The 12,961-nt window shown below is 61.8% G+C and overlaps 11 non-coding genes and 2 pseudogenes across 11 annotated transcripts; all 13 read left to right on the top strand.

Annotated features, from left to right (window-relative positions):
* Window positions 1-153: 153 nt before the first annotated feature.
* On the top strand, window positions 154-317 carry LOC143801280 (U1 spliceosomal RNA). The gene has a single exon (XR_013220897.1). It is a non-coding gene; the product is annotated as a U1 spliceosomal RNA (small nuclear RNA).
* Window positions 318-1,111: 794 nt separating this feature from the next.
* On the top strand, window positions 1,112-1,275 carry LOC143801111 (U1 spliceosomal RNA). The gene has a single exon (XR_013220755.1). It is a non-coding gene; the product is annotated as a U1 spliceosomal RNA (small nuclear RNA).
* Window positions 1,276-2,386: 1,111 nt separating this feature from the next.
* Window positions 2,387-2,522, top strand: LOC143801323 (U1 spliceosomal RNA; annotated as a pseudogene).
* A 794-nt stretch (window positions 2,523-3,316) lies between these two features.
* Window positions 3,317-3,480, top strand: LOC143801285 (U1 spliceosomal RNA). The gene has a single exon (XR_013220902.1). It is a non-coding gene; the product is annotated as a U1 spliceosomal RNA (small nuclear RNA).
* Window positions 3,481-4,274: 794 nt separating this feature from the next.
* Window positions 4,275-4,438, top strand: LOC143801110 (U1 spliceosomal RNA). Its single transcript, XR_013220754.1, has one exon. It is a non-coding gene; the product is annotated as a U1 spliceosomal RNA (small nuclear RNA).
* A 794-nt stretch (window positions 4,439-5,232) lies between these two features.
* Window positions 5,233-5,396, top strand: LOC143801109 (U1 spliceosomal RNA). Its single transcript, XR_013220753.1, has one exon. It is a non-coding gene; the product is annotated as a U1 spliceosomal RNA (small nuclear RNA).
* A 798-nt stretch (window positions 5,397-6,194) lies between these two features.
* On the top strand, window positions 6,195-6,358 carry LOC143801107 (U1 spliceosomal RNA). Its single transcript, XR_013220752.1, has one exon. It is a non-coding gene; the product is annotated as a U1 spliceosomal RNA (small nuclear RNA).
* A 795-nt stretch (window positions 6,359-7,153) lies between these two features.
* LOC143801279 (U1 spliceosomal RNA) lies at window positions 7,154-7,317 on the top strand. The gene has a single exon (XR_013220896.1). It is a non-coding gene; the product is annotated as a U1 spliceosomal RNA (small nuclear RNA).
* A 794-nt stretch (window positions 7,318-8,111) lies between these two features.
* On the top strand, window positions 8,112-8,275 carry LOC143801106 (U1 spliceosomal RNA). Its single transcript, XR_013220751.1, has one exon. It is a non-coding gene; the product is annotated as a U1 spliceosomal RNA (small nuclear RNA).
* Window positions 8,276-9,385: 1,110 nt separating this feature from the next.
* Window positions 9,386-9,521, top strand: LOC143801321 (U1 spliceosomal RNA; annotated as a pseudogene).
* Window positions 9,522-10,315: 794 nt separating this feature from the next.
* LOC143801105 (U1 spliceosomal RNA) lies at window positions 10,316-10,479 on the top strand. Its single transcript, XR_013220750.1, has one exon. It is a non-coding gene; the product is annotated as a U1 spliceosomal RNA (small nuclear RNA).
* Window positions 10,480-11,273: 794 nt separating this feature from the next.
* On the top strand, window positions 11,274-11,437 carry LOC143801104 (U1 spliceosomal RNA). The gene has a single exon (XR_013220749.1). It is a non-coding gene; the product is annotated as a U1 spliceosomal RNA (small nuclear RNA).
* Window positions 11,438-12,235: 798 nt separating this feature from the next.
* Window positions 12,236-12,399, top strand: LOC143801103 (U1 spliceosomal RNA). Its single transcript, XR_013220748.1, has one exon. It is a non-coding gene; the product is annotated as a U1 spliceosomal RNA (small nuclear RNA).
* The last annotated feature ends 562 nt before the right edge of the window (window positions 12,400-12,961 follow it).

Raw genomic sequence — 12,961 nt, 5'->3', positions numbered from 1 at the left:
GGGCGTCGGGAGCGACCGGCGCCTCCCACTCGAGGAGCCTCCGTGCGGTCTGTGCCGAACGCCACCCCCGCCCCCTCCCTTTCGGGCCCGAGACTCCGCGATGTTGGGGAGCTGCGTCGGAGGGGCGCTCGTCGGGCCGGCGGGCCCCAACTCATACTTACCTGGCAGGGGAGATACCATGATCACTAAGGTGGTTCTCCCAGGGTGAGGCTCATCCATTGCACTCCGGGTGTGCTGACCCCTGCGATTTCCCCAAATGCGGGAAACTCGACTGCATAATTTGTGGTAGTGGGGGACTGCGTTCGTGCTTTCCCCTGATTTCCTATGGTCAAAGACAGAACACTAAAGATGCTCTGCTGAGCCAAAGTGAGACTTTGGAGAAGCTCAAAGCAGGCAGATGTGGCCTTTGGCTCCCCCTTGTGGGGGAAGGATGCCACCTTCCCTGTGTCGTGTCGCTGCTTTCTTGGTTTGTTTGAGGTTGTTGCCTTTGCTTGACACTTTGGCCCTTTTTTGGCCCCCTGGCTGGTGGGGAATGATCACCTCATTTGCATCTCATTGACTTGGTGACGACATGGCTTGCTCTGCTTGTCTGCAGGGGCAGGCAGGCCCGCCCGCTCGCTCACGGGAGGGCACCTGCAGCATCCCCATCTCGCAGCCTTCGGGCTGGAGCTGGACCTGTGAGTGGGCCGCTGGTGCGCGGCTATCTGCTGCGGTTTGGGCCTCCTGCCCTTGAGCCTCCCTCCAGCGTGCATCCTCTTGAGCGGAGATGAGCGAGTCACGAGAGGGTGCCGGCCGGCAGCTGGAGCTCGAGCTGTCTACAGCATGTTCTCAGGCCAGCGCAGCAGCGTGAGGCTGCTGGGGCGGAGCCAACGCTCCTCTATGCAAATGACTCAGGCTGCTGCTGTGCATCTTGGGCGGCTTTGGACTTGAGCTCGGCCTGCCCTGGGGGGGGCGGAGTGGGCGTCGGGAGCGACCGGCGCCTCCCACTCGAGGAGCCTCCGTGCGGTCTGTGCCGAACGCCACCCCCGCCCCCTCCCTTTCGGGCCCGAGACTCCGCGATGTTGGGGAGCTGCGTCGGAGGGGCGCTCGTCGGGCCGGCGGGCCCCAACTCATACTTACCTGGCAGGGGAGATACCATGATCACTAAGGTGGTTCTCCCAGGGTGAGGCTCATCCATTGCACTCCGGGTGTGCTGACCCCTGCGATTTCCCCAAATGCGGGAAACTCGACTGCATAATTTGTGGTAGTGGGGGACTGCGTTCGCGCTTTCCCCTGATTTCCTATGGTCAAAGACAGAACACTAAAGATGCTCTGCTGAGCCAAAGTGAGACTTTGGAGAAGCTCAAAGCAGGCAGATGTGGCCTTTGGCTCCCCCTTGTGGGGGAAGGATGCCACCTTCCCTGTGTCGTGTCGCTGCTTTCTTGGTTTGTTTGAGGTTGTTGCCTTTGCTTGACACTTTGGCCCTTTTTTGGCCCCCTGGCTGGTGGGGAATGATCACCTCATTTGCATCTCATTGACTTGGTGACGACATGGCTTGCTCTGCTTGTCTGCAGGGGCAGGCAGGCCCGCCCGCTCGCTCACGGGAGGGCACCTGCAGCATCCCCATCTCGCAGCCTTCGGGCTGGAGCTGGACCTGTGAGTGGGCCGCTGGTGCGCGGCTATCTGCTGCGGTTTGGGCCTCCTGCCCTTGAGCCTCCCTCCAGCGTGCATCCTCTTGAGCGGAGATGAGCGAGTCACGAGAGGGTGCCGGCCGGCAGCTGGAGCTCGAGCTGTCTACAGCATGTTCTCAGGCCAGCGCAGCAGCGTGAGGCTGCTGGGGCGGAGCCAACGCTCCTCTATGCAAATGACTCAGGCTGCTGCTGTGCATCTTGGGCGGCTTTGGACTTGAGCTCGGCCTGCCCTGGGGGGGGCGGAGTGGGCGTCGGGAGCGACCGGCGCCTCCCACTCGAGGAGCCTCCGTGCGGTCTGTGCCGAACGCCACCCCCGCCCCCTCCCTTTCGGGCCCGAGACTCCGCGATGTTGGGGAGCTGCGTCGGAGGGGCGCTCGTCGGGCCGGCGGGCCCCAACTCATACTTACCTGGCAGGGGAGATACCATGATCACTAAGGCTACGTTCACATTTGCGGTCAGCGCCGGGCGCCGCAGCGGCGCCGCATGCGTCATGCGCCCCTATATTTAACATGTGGGCGCATGGACATGCGTTGTGCTGCGTTTAGCGCCGCATGGCCGCAAGCGTTGGACGCAAGAAACGCATCAAGTTGCATTTTTTTTGCGTCCAACTTGCGGCCAAAAACGACGCATGCGGCGCAAAACGCAGCGTTTTAGCGTGCATTTTGCCGCGTTTTTGTTTGCGTTGTGCGCTGCGGCGCACAACGCAAATGTGAACGTAGCTTAAGGTGGTTCTCCCAGGGTGAGGCTCATCCATTGCACTCCGGGTGTGCTGACCCCTGCGATTTCCCCAAATGCGGGAAACTCGACTGCATAATTTGTGGTAGTGGGGGACTGCGTTCGCGCTTTCCCCTGATTTCCTATGGTCAAAGACAGAACACTAAAGATGCTCTGCTGAGCCAAAGTGAGACTTTGGAGAAGCTCAAAGCAGGCAGATGTGGCCTTTGGCTCCCCCTTGTGGGGGAAGGATGCCACCTTCCCTGTGTCGTGTCGCTGCTTTCTTGGTTTGTTTGAGGTTGTTGCCTTTGCTTGACACTTTGGCCCTTTTTTGGCCCCCTGGCTGGTGGGGAATGATCACCTCATTTGCATCTCATTGACTTGGTGACGACATGGCTTGCTCTGCTTGTCTGCAGGGGCAGGCAGGCCCGCCCGCTCGCTCACGGGAGGGCACCTGCAGCATCCCCATCTCGCAGCCTTCGGGCTGGAGCTGGACCTGTGAGTGGGCCGCTGGTGCGCGGCTATCTGCTGCGGTTTGGGCCTCCTGCCCTTGAGCCTCCCTCCAGCGTGCATCCTCTTGAGCGGAGATGAGCGAGTCACGAGAGGGTGCCGGCCGGCAGCTGGAGCTCGAGCTGTCTACAGCATGTTCTCAGGCCAGCGCAGCAGCGTGAGGCTGCTGGGGCGGAGCCAACGCTCCTCTATGCAAATGACTCAGGCTGCTGCTGTGCATCTTGGGCGGCTTTGGACTTGAGCTCGGCCTGCCCTGGGGGGGGCGGAGTGGGCGTCGGGAGCGACCGGCGCCTCCCACTCGAGGAGCCTCCGTGCGGTCTGTGCCGAACGCCACCCCCGCCCCCTCCCTTTCGGGCCCGAGACTCCGCGATGTTGGGGAGCTGCGTCGGAGGGGCGCTCGTCGGGCCGGCGGGCCCCAACTCATACTTACCTGGCAGGGGAGATACCATGATCACTAAGGTGGTTCTCCCAGGGTGAGGCTCATCCATTGCACTCCGGGTGTGCTGACCCCTGCGATTTCCCCAAATGCGGGAAACTTGACTGCATAATTTGTGGTAGTGGGGGACTGCGTTCGCGCTTTCCCCTGATTTCCTATGGTCAAAGACAGAACACTAAAGATGCTCTGCTGAGCCAAAGTGAGACTTTGGAGAAGCTCAAAGCAGGCAGATGTGGCCTTTGGCTCCCCCTTGTGGGGGAAGGATGCCACCTTCCCTGTGTCGTGTCGCTGCTTTCTTGGTTTGTTTGAGGTTGTTGCCTTTGCTTGACACTTTGGCCCTTTTTTGGCCCCCTGGCTGGTGGGGAATGATCACCTCATTTGCATCTCATTGACTTGGTGACGACATGGCTTGCTCTGCTTGTCTGCAGGGGCAGGCAGGCCCGCCCGCTCGCTCACGGGAGGGCACCTGCAGCATCCCCATCTCGCAGCCTTCGGGCTGGAGCTGGACCTGTGAGTGGGCCGCTGGTGCGCGGCTATCTGCTGCGGTTTGGGCCTCCTGCCCTTGAGCCTCCCTCCAGCGTGCATCCTCTTGAGCGGAGATGAGCGAGTCACGAGAGGGTGCCGGCCGGCAGCTGGAGCTCGAGCTGTCTACAGCATGTTCTCAGGCCAGCGCAGCAGCGTGAGGCTGCTGGGGCGGAGCCAACGCTCCTCTATGCAAATGACTCAGGCTGCTGCTGTGCATCTTGGGCGGCTTTGGACTTGAGCTCGGCCTGCCCTGGGGGGGGCGGAGTGGGCGTCGGGAGCGACCGGCGCCTCCCACTCGAGGAGCCTCCGTGCGGTCTGTGCCGAACTCCACCCCCGCCCCCTCCCTTTCGGGCCCGAGACTCCGCGATGTTGGGGAGCTGCGTCGGAGGGGCGCTCGTCGGGCCGGCGGGCCCCAACTCATACTTACCTGGCAGGGGAGATACCATGATCACTAAGGTGGTTCTCCCAGGGTGAGGCTCATCCATTGCACTCCGGGTGTGCTGACCCCTGCGATTTCCCCAAATGCGGGAAACTCGACTGCATAATTTGTGGTAGTGGGGGACTGCGTTCGCGCTTTCCCCTGATTTCCTATGGTCAAAGACAGAACACTAAAGATGCTCTGCTGAGCCAAAGTGAGACTTTGGAGAAGCTCAAAGCAGGCAGATGTGGCCTTTGGCTCCCCCTTGTGGGGGAAGGATGCCACCTTCCCTGTGTCGTGTCGCTGCTTTCTTGGTTTGTTTGAGGTTGTTGCCTTTGCTTGACACTTTGGCCCTTTTTTGGCCCCCTGGCTGGTGGGGAATGATCACCTCATTTGCATCTCATTGACTTGGTGACGGCATGGCTTGCTCTGCTTGTCTGCAGGGGCAGGCAGGCCCGCCCGCTCGCTCACGGGAGGGCACCTGCAGCATCCCCATCTCGCAGCCTTCGGGCTGGAGCTGGACCTGTGAGTGGGCCGCTGGTGCGCGGCTATCTGCTGCGGTTTGGGCCTCCTGCCCTTGAGCCTCCCTCCAGCGTGCATCCTCTTGAGCGGAGATGAGCGAGTCACGAGAGGGTGCCGGCCGGCAGCTGGAGCTCGAGCTGTCTACAGCATGTTCTCAGGCCAGCGCAGCAGCGTGAGGCTGCTGGGGCGGAGCCAACGCTCCTCTATGCAAATGACTCAGGCTGCTGCTGTGCATCTTGGGCGGCTTTGGACTTGAGCTCGGCCTGCCCTGGGGGGGGCGGAGTGGGCGTCGGGAGCGACCGGCGCCTCCCACTCGAGGAGCCTCCGTGCGGTCTGTGCCGAACGCCACCCCCGCCCCCTCCCTTTCGGGCCCGAGACTCCGCGATGTTGGGGAGCTGCGTCGGAGGGGCGCTCGTCGGGCCGGCGGGCCCCAACTCATACTTACCTGGCAGGGGAGATACCATGATCACTAAGGTGGTTCTCCCAGGGTGAGGCTCATCCATTGCACTCCGGGTGTGCTGACCCCTGCGATTTCCCCAAATGCGGGAAACTCGACTGCATAATTTGTGGTAGTGGGGGACTGCGTTCGCGCTTTCCCCTGATTTCCTATGGTCAAAGACAGAACACTAAAGATGCTCTGCTGAGCCAAAGTGAGACTTTGGAGAAGCTCAAAGCAGGCAGATGTGGCCTTTGGCTCCCCCTTGTGGGGGAAGGATGCCACCTTCCCTGTGTCGTGTCGCTGCTTTCTTGGTTTGTTTGAGGTTGTTGCCTTTGCTTGACACTTTGGCCCTTTTTTGGCCCCCTGGCTGGTGGGGAATGATCACCTCATTTGCATCTCATTGACTTGGTGACGACATGGCTTGCTCTGCTTGTCTGCAGGGGCAGGCAGGCCCGCCCGCTCGCTCGCTCACGGGAGGGCACCTGCAGCATCCCCATCTCGCAGCCTTCGGGCTGGAGCTGGACCTGTGAGTGGGCCGCTGGTGCGCGGCTATCTGCTGCGGTTTGGGCCTCCTGCCCTTGAGCCTCCCTCCAGCGTGCATCCTCTTGAGCGGAGATGAGCGAGTCACGAGAGGGTGCCGGCCGGCAGCTGGAGCTCGAGCTGTCTACAGCATGTTCTCAGGCCAGCGCAGCAGCGTGAGGCTGCTGGGGCGGAGCCAACGCTCCTCTATGCAAATGACTCAGGCTGCTGCTGTGCATCTTGGGCGGCTTTGGACTTGAGCTCGGCCTGCCCTGGGGGGGGCGGAGTGGGCGTCGGGAGCGACCGGCGCCTCCCACTCGAGGAGCCTCCGTGCGGTCTGTGCCGAACGCCACCCCCGCCCCCTCCCTTTCGGGCCCGAGACTCCGCGATGTTGGGGAGCTGCGTCGGAGGGGCGCTCGTCGGGCCGGCGGGCCCCAACTCATACTTACCTGGCAGGGGAGATACCATGATCACTAAGGTGGTTCTCCCAGGGTGAGGCTCATCCATTGCACTCCGGGTGTGCTGACCCCTGCGATTTCCCCAAATGCGGGAAACTCGACTGCATAATTTGTGGTAGTGGGGGACTGCGTTCGCGCTTTCCCCTGATTTCCTATGGTCAAAGACAGAACACTAAAGATGCTCTGCTGAGCCAAAGTGAGACTTTGGAGAAGCTCAAAGCAGGCAGATGTGGCCTTTGGCTCCCCCTTGTGGGGGAAGGATGCCACCTTCCCTGTGTCGTGTCGCTGCTTTCTTGGTTTGTTTGAGGTTGTTGCCTTTGCTTGACACTTTGGCCCTTTTTTGGCCCCCTGGCTGGTGGGGAATGATCACCTCATTTGCATCTCATTGACTTGGTGACGACATGGCTTGCTCTGCTTGTCTGCAGGGGCAGGCAGGCCCGCCCGCTCGCTCACGGGAGGGCACCTGCAGCATCCCCATCTCGCAGCCTTCGGGCTGGAGCTGGACCTGTGAGTGGGCCGCTGGTGCGCGGCTATCTGCTGCGGTTTGGGCCTCCTGCCCTTGAGCCTCCCTCCAGCGTGCATCCTCTTGAGCGGAGATGAGCGAGTCACGAGAGGGTGCCGGCCGGCAGCTGGAGCTCGAGCTGTCTACAGCATGTTCTCAGGCCAGCGCAGCAGCGTGAGGCTGCTGGGGCGGAGCCAACGCTCCTCTATGCAAATGACTCAGGCTGCTGCTGTGCATCTTGGGCGGCTTTGGACTTGAGCTCGGCCTGCCCTGGGGGGGGGCGGAGTGGGCGTCGGGAGCGACCGGCGCCTCCCACTCGAGGAGCCTCCGTGCGGTCTGTGCCGAACGCCACCCCCGCCCCCTCCCTTTCGGGCCCGAGACTCCGCGATGTTGGGGAGCTGCGTCGGAGGGGCGCTCGTCGGGCCGGCGGGCCCCAACTCATACTTACCTGGCAGGGGAGATACCATGATCACTAAGGTGGTTCTCCCAGGGTGAGGCTCATCCATTGCACTCCGGGTGTGCTGACCCCTGCGATTTCCCCAAATGCGGGAAACTCGACTGCATAATTTGTGGTAGTGGGGGACTGCGTTCGTGCTTTCCCCTGATTTCCTATGGTCAAAGACAGAACACTAAAGATGCTCTGCTGAGCCAAAGTGAGACTTTGGAGAAGCTCAAAGCAGGCAGATGTGGCCTTTGGCTCCCCCTTGTGGGGGAAGGATGCCACCTTCCCTGTGTCGTGTCGCTGCTTTCTTGGTTTGTTTGAGGTTGTTGCCTTTGCTTGACACTTTGGCCCTTTTTTGGCCCCCTGGCTGGTGGGGAATGATCACCTCATTTGCATCTCATTGACTTGGTGACGACATGGCTTGCTCTGCTTGTCTGCAGGGGCAGGCAGGCCCGCCCGCTCGCTCACGGGAGGGCACCTGCAGCATCCCCATCTCGCAGCCTTCGGGCTGGAGCTGGACCTGTGAGTGGGCCGCTGGTGCGCGGCTATCTGCTGCGGTTTGGGCCTCCTGCCCTTGAGCCTCCCTCCAGCGTGCATCCTCTTGAGCGGAGATGAGCGAGTCACGAGAGGGTGCCGGCCGGCAGCTGGAGCTCGAGCTGTCTACAGCATGTTCTCAGGCCAGCGCAGCAGCGTGAGGCTGCTGGGGCGGAGCCAACGCTCCTCTATGCAAATGACTCAGGCTGCTGCTGTGCATCTTGGGCGGCTTTGGACTTGAGCTCGGCCTGCCCTGGGGGGGGCGGAGTGGGCGTCGGGAGCGACCGGCGCCTCCCACTCGAGGAGCCTCCGTGCGGTCTGTGCCGAACGCCACCCCCGCCCCCTCCCTTTCGGGCCCGAGACTCCGCGATGTTGGGGAGCTGCGTCGGAGGGGCGCTCGTCGGGCCGGCGGGCCCCAACTCATACTTACCTGGCAGGGGAGATACCATGATCACTAAGGTGGTTCTCCCAGGGTGAGGCTCATCCATTGCACTCCGGGTGTGCTGACCCCTGCGATTTCCCCAAATGCGGGAAACTCGACTGCATAATTTGTGGTAGTGGGGGACTGCGTTCGCGCTTTCCCCTGATTTCCTATGGTCAAAGACAGAACACTAAAGATGCTCTGCTGAGCCAAAGTGAGACTTTGGAGAAGCTCAAAGCAGGCAGATGTGGCCTTTGGCTCCCCCTTGTGGGGGAAGGATGCCACCTTCCCTGTGTCGTGTCGCTGCTTTCTTGGTTTGTTTGAGGTTGTTGCCTTTGCTTGACACTTTGGCCCTTTTTTGGCCCCCTGGCTGGTGGGGAATGATCACTTCATTTGCATCTCATTGACTTGGTGACGACATGGCTTGCTCTGCTTGTCTGCAGGGGCAGGCAGGCCCGCCCGCTCGCTCACGGGAGGGCACCTGCAGCATCCCCATCTCGCAGCCTTCGGGCTGGAGCTGGACCTGTGAGTGGGCCGCTGGTGCGCGGCTATCTGCTGCGGTTTGGGCCTCCTGCCCTTGAGCCTCCCTCCAGCGTGCATCCTCTTGAGCGGAGATGAGCGAGTCACGAGAGGGTGCCGGCCGGCAGCTGGAGCTCGAGCTGTCTACAGCATGTTCTCAGGCCAGCGCAGCAGCGTGAGGCTGCTGGGGCGGAGCCAACGCTCCTCTATGCAAATGACTCAGGCTGCTGCTGTGCATCTTGGGCGGCTTTGGACTTGAGCTCGGCCTGCCCTGGGGGGGGCGGAGTGGGCGTCGGGAGCGACCGGCGCCTCCCACTCGAGGAGCCTCCGTGCGGTCTGTGCCGAACGCCACCCCCGCCCCCTCCCTTTCGGGCCCGAGACTCCGCGATGTTGGGGAGCTGCGTCGGAGGGGCGCTCGTCGGGCCGGCGGGCCCCAACTCATACTTACCTGGCAGGGGAGATACCATGATCACTAAGGCTACGTTCACATTTGCGGTCAGCGCCGGGCGCCGCAGCGGCGCCGCATGCGTCATGCGCCCCTATATTTAACATGGGGGCGCATGGACATGCGTTGTGCTGCGTTTAGCGCCGCATGGCCGCAAGCGTTGGACGCAAGAAACGCATCAAGTTGCATTTTTTTGCGTCCAACTTGCGGCCAAAAACGACGCATGCGGCGCAAAACGCAGCGTTTTAGCGTGCATTTTCCCGCGTTTTTGTTTGCGTTGTGCGCTGCGGCGCACAACGCAAATGTGAACGTAGCTTAAGGTGGTTCTCCCAGGGTGAGGCTCATCCATTGCACTCCGGGTGTGCTGACCCCTGCGATTTCCCCAAATGCGGGAAACTCGACTGCATAATTTGTGGTAGTGGGGGACTGCGTTCGCGCTTTCCCCTGATTTCCTATGGTCAAAGACAGAACACTAAAGATGCTCTGCTGAGCCAAAGTGAGACTTTGGAGAAGCTCAAAGCAGGCAGATGTGGCCTTTGGCTCCCCCTTGTGGGGGAAGGATGCCACCTTCCCTGTGTCGTGTCGCTGCTTTCTTGGTTTGTTTGAGGTTGTTGCCTTTGCTTGACACTTTGGCCCTTTTTTGGCCCCCTGGCTGGTGGGGAATGATCACCTCATTTGCATCTCATTGACTTGGTGACGACATGGCTTGCTCTGCTTGTCTGCAGGGGCAGGCAGGCCCGCCCGCTCGCTCACGGGAGGGCACCTGCAGCATCCCCATCTCGCAGCCTTCGGGCTGGAGCTGGACCTGTGAGTGGGCCGCTGGTGCGCGGCTATCTGCTGCGGTTTGGGCCTCCTGCCCTTGAGCCTCCCTCCAGCGTGCATCCTCTTGAGCGGAGATGAGCGAGTCACGAGAGGGTGCCGGCCGGCAGCTGGAGCTCGAGCTGTCTACAGCATGTTCTCAGGCCAGCGCAGCAGCGTGAGGCTGCTGGGGCGGAGCCAACGCTCCTCTATGCAAATGACTCAGGCTGCTGCTGTGCATCTTGGGCGGCTTTGGACTTGAGCTCGGCCTGCCCTGGGGGGGGCGGAGTGGGCGTCGGGAGCGACCGGCGCCTCCCACTCGAGGAGCCTCCGTGCGGTCTGTGCCGAACGCCACCCCCGCCCCCTCCCTTTCGGGCCCGAGACTCCGCGATGTTGGGGAGCTGCGTCGGAGGGGCGCTCGTCGGGCCGGCGGGCCCCAACTCATACTTACCTGGCAGGGGAGATACCATGATCACTAAGGTGGTTCTCCCAGGGTGAGGCTCATCCATTGCACTCCGGGTGTGCTGACCCCTGCGATTTCCCCAAATGCGGGAAACTCGACTGCATAATTTGTGGTAGTGGGGGACTGCGTTCGCGCTTTCCCCTGATTTCCTATGGTCAAAGACAGAACACTAAAGATGCTCTGCTGAGCCAAAGTGAGACTTTGGAGAAGCTCAAAGCAGGCAGATGTGGCCTTTGGCTCCCCCTTGTGGGGGAAGGATGCCACCTTCCCTGTGTCGTGTCGCTGCTTTCTTGGTTTGTTTGAGGTTGTTGCCTTTGCTTGACACTTTGGCCCTTTTTTGGCCCCCTGGCTGGTGGGGAATGATCACCTCATTTGCATCTCATTGACTTGGTGACGACATGGCTTGCTCTGCTTGTCTGCAGGGGCAGGCAGGCCCGCCCGCTCGCTCACGGGAGGGCACCTGCAGCATCCCCATCTCGCAGCCTTCGGGCTGGAGCTGGACCTGTGAGTGGGCCGCTGGTGCGCGGCTATCTGCTGCGGTTTGGGCCTCCTGCCCTTGAGCCTCCCTCCAGCGTGCATCCTCTTGAGCGGAGATGAGCGAGTCACGAGAGGGTGCCGGCCGGCAGCTGGAGCTCGAGCTGTCTACAGCATGTTCTCAGGCCAGCGCAGCAGCGTGAGGCTGCTGGGGCGGAGCCAACGCTCCTCTATGCAAATGACTCAGGCTGCTGCTGTGCATCTTGGGCGGCTTTGGACTTGAGCTCGGCCTGCCCTGGGGGGGGCGGAGTGGGCGTCGGGAGCGACCGGCGCCTCCCACTCGAGGAGCCTCCGTGCGGTCTGTGCCGAACGCCACCCCCGCCCCCTCCCTTTCGGGCCCGAGACTCCGCGATGTTGGGGAGCTGCGTCGGAGGGGCGCTCGTCGGGCCGGCGGGCCCCAACTCATACTTACCTGGCAGGGGAGATACCATGATCACTAAGGTGGTTCTCCCAGGGTGAGGCTCATCCATTGCACTCCGGGTGTGCTGACCCCTGCGATTTCCCCAAATGCGGGAAACTCGACTGCATAATTTGTGGTAGTGGGGGACTGCGTTCGCGCTTTCCCCTGATTTCCTATGGTCAAAGACAGAACACTAAAGATGCTCTGCTGAGCCAAAGTGAGACTTTGGAGAAGCTCAAAGCAGGCAGATGTGGCCTTTGGCTCCCCCTTGTGGGGGAAGGATGCCACCTTCCCTGTGTCGTGTCGCTGCTTTCTTGGTTTGTTTGAGGTTGTTGCCTTTGCTTGACACTTTGGCCCTTTTTTGGCCCCCTGGCTGGTGGGGAATGATCACCTCATTTGCATCTCATTGACTTGGTGACGACATGGCTTGCTCTGCTTGTCTGCAGGGGCAGGCAGGCCCGCCCGCTCGCTCGCTCACGGGAGGGCACCTGCAGCATCCCCATCTCGCAGCCTTCGGGCTGGAGCTGGACCTGTGAGTGGGCCGCTGGTGCGCGGCTATCTGCTGCGGTTTGGGCCTCCTGCCCTTGAGCCTCCCTCCAGCGTGCATCCTCTTGAGCGGAGATGAGCGAGTCACGAGAGGGTGCCGGCCGGCAGCTGGAGCTCGAGCTGTCTACAGCATGTTCTCAGGCCAGCGCAGCAGCGTGAGGCTGCTGGGGCGGAGCCAACGCTCCTCTATGCAAATGACTCAGGCTGCTGCTGTGCATCTTGGGCGGCTTTGGACTTGAGCTCGGCCTGCCCTGGGGGGGGCGGAGTGGGCGTCGGGAGCGACCGGCGCCTCCCACTCGAGGAGCCTCCGTGCGGTCTGTGCCGAACGCCACCCCCGCCCCCTCCCTTTCGGGCCCGAGACTCCGCGATGTTGGGGAGCTGCGTCGGAGGGGCGCTCGTCGGGCCGGCGGGCCCCAACTCATACTTACCTGGCAGGGGAGATACCATGATCACTAAGGTGGTTCTCCCAGGGTGAGGCTCATCCATTGCACTCCGGGTGTGCTGACCCCTGCGATTTCCCCAAATGCGGGAAACTCGACTGCATAATTTGTGGTAGTGGGGGACTGCGTTCGCGCTTTCCCCTGATTTCCTATGGTCAAAGACAGAACACTAAAGATGCTCTGCTGAGCCAAAGTGAGACTTTGGAGAAGCTCAAAGCAGGCAGATGTGGCCTTTGGCTCCCCCTTGTGGGGGAAGGATGCCACCTTCCCTGTGTCGTGTCGCTGCTTTCTTGGTTTGTTTGAGGTTGTTGCCTTTGCTTGACACTTTGGCCCTTTTTTGGCCCCCTGGCTGGTGGGGAATGATCACCTCATTTGCATCTCATTGACTTGGTGACGACATGGCTTGCTCTGCTTGTCTGCAGGGGCAGGCAGGCCCGCCCGCTCGCTCGCTCACGGGAGGGCACCTGCAGCATCCCCATCTCGCAGCCTTCGGGCTGGAGCTGGACCTGTGAGTGGGCCGCTGGTGCGCGGCTATCTGCTGCGGTTTGGGCCTCCTGCCCTTGAGCCTCCCTCCAGCGTGCATCCTCTTGAGCGGAGATGAGCGAGTCACGAGAGGGTGCCGGCCGGCAGCTGGAGCTCGAGCTGTCTACAGCATGTTCTCAGGCCAGCGCAGCAGCGTGAGGCTGCTGGGGCGGAGCCAACGCTC

Source organism: Ranitomeya variabilis, chromosome 1 (genome assembly GCF_051348905.1).
Source record: "Ranitomeya variabilis isolate aRanVar5 chromosome 1, aRanVar5.hap1, whole genome shotgun sequence".
Lineage (NCBI taxonomy): Eukaryota > Metazoa > Chordata > Amphibia > Anura > Dendrobatidae > Ranitomeya > Ranitomeya variabilis.
The sequence above is the reverse complement of the archived record's forward strand: the minus strand, read 5'-3'. Positions and strand labels throughout refer to the sequence as shown.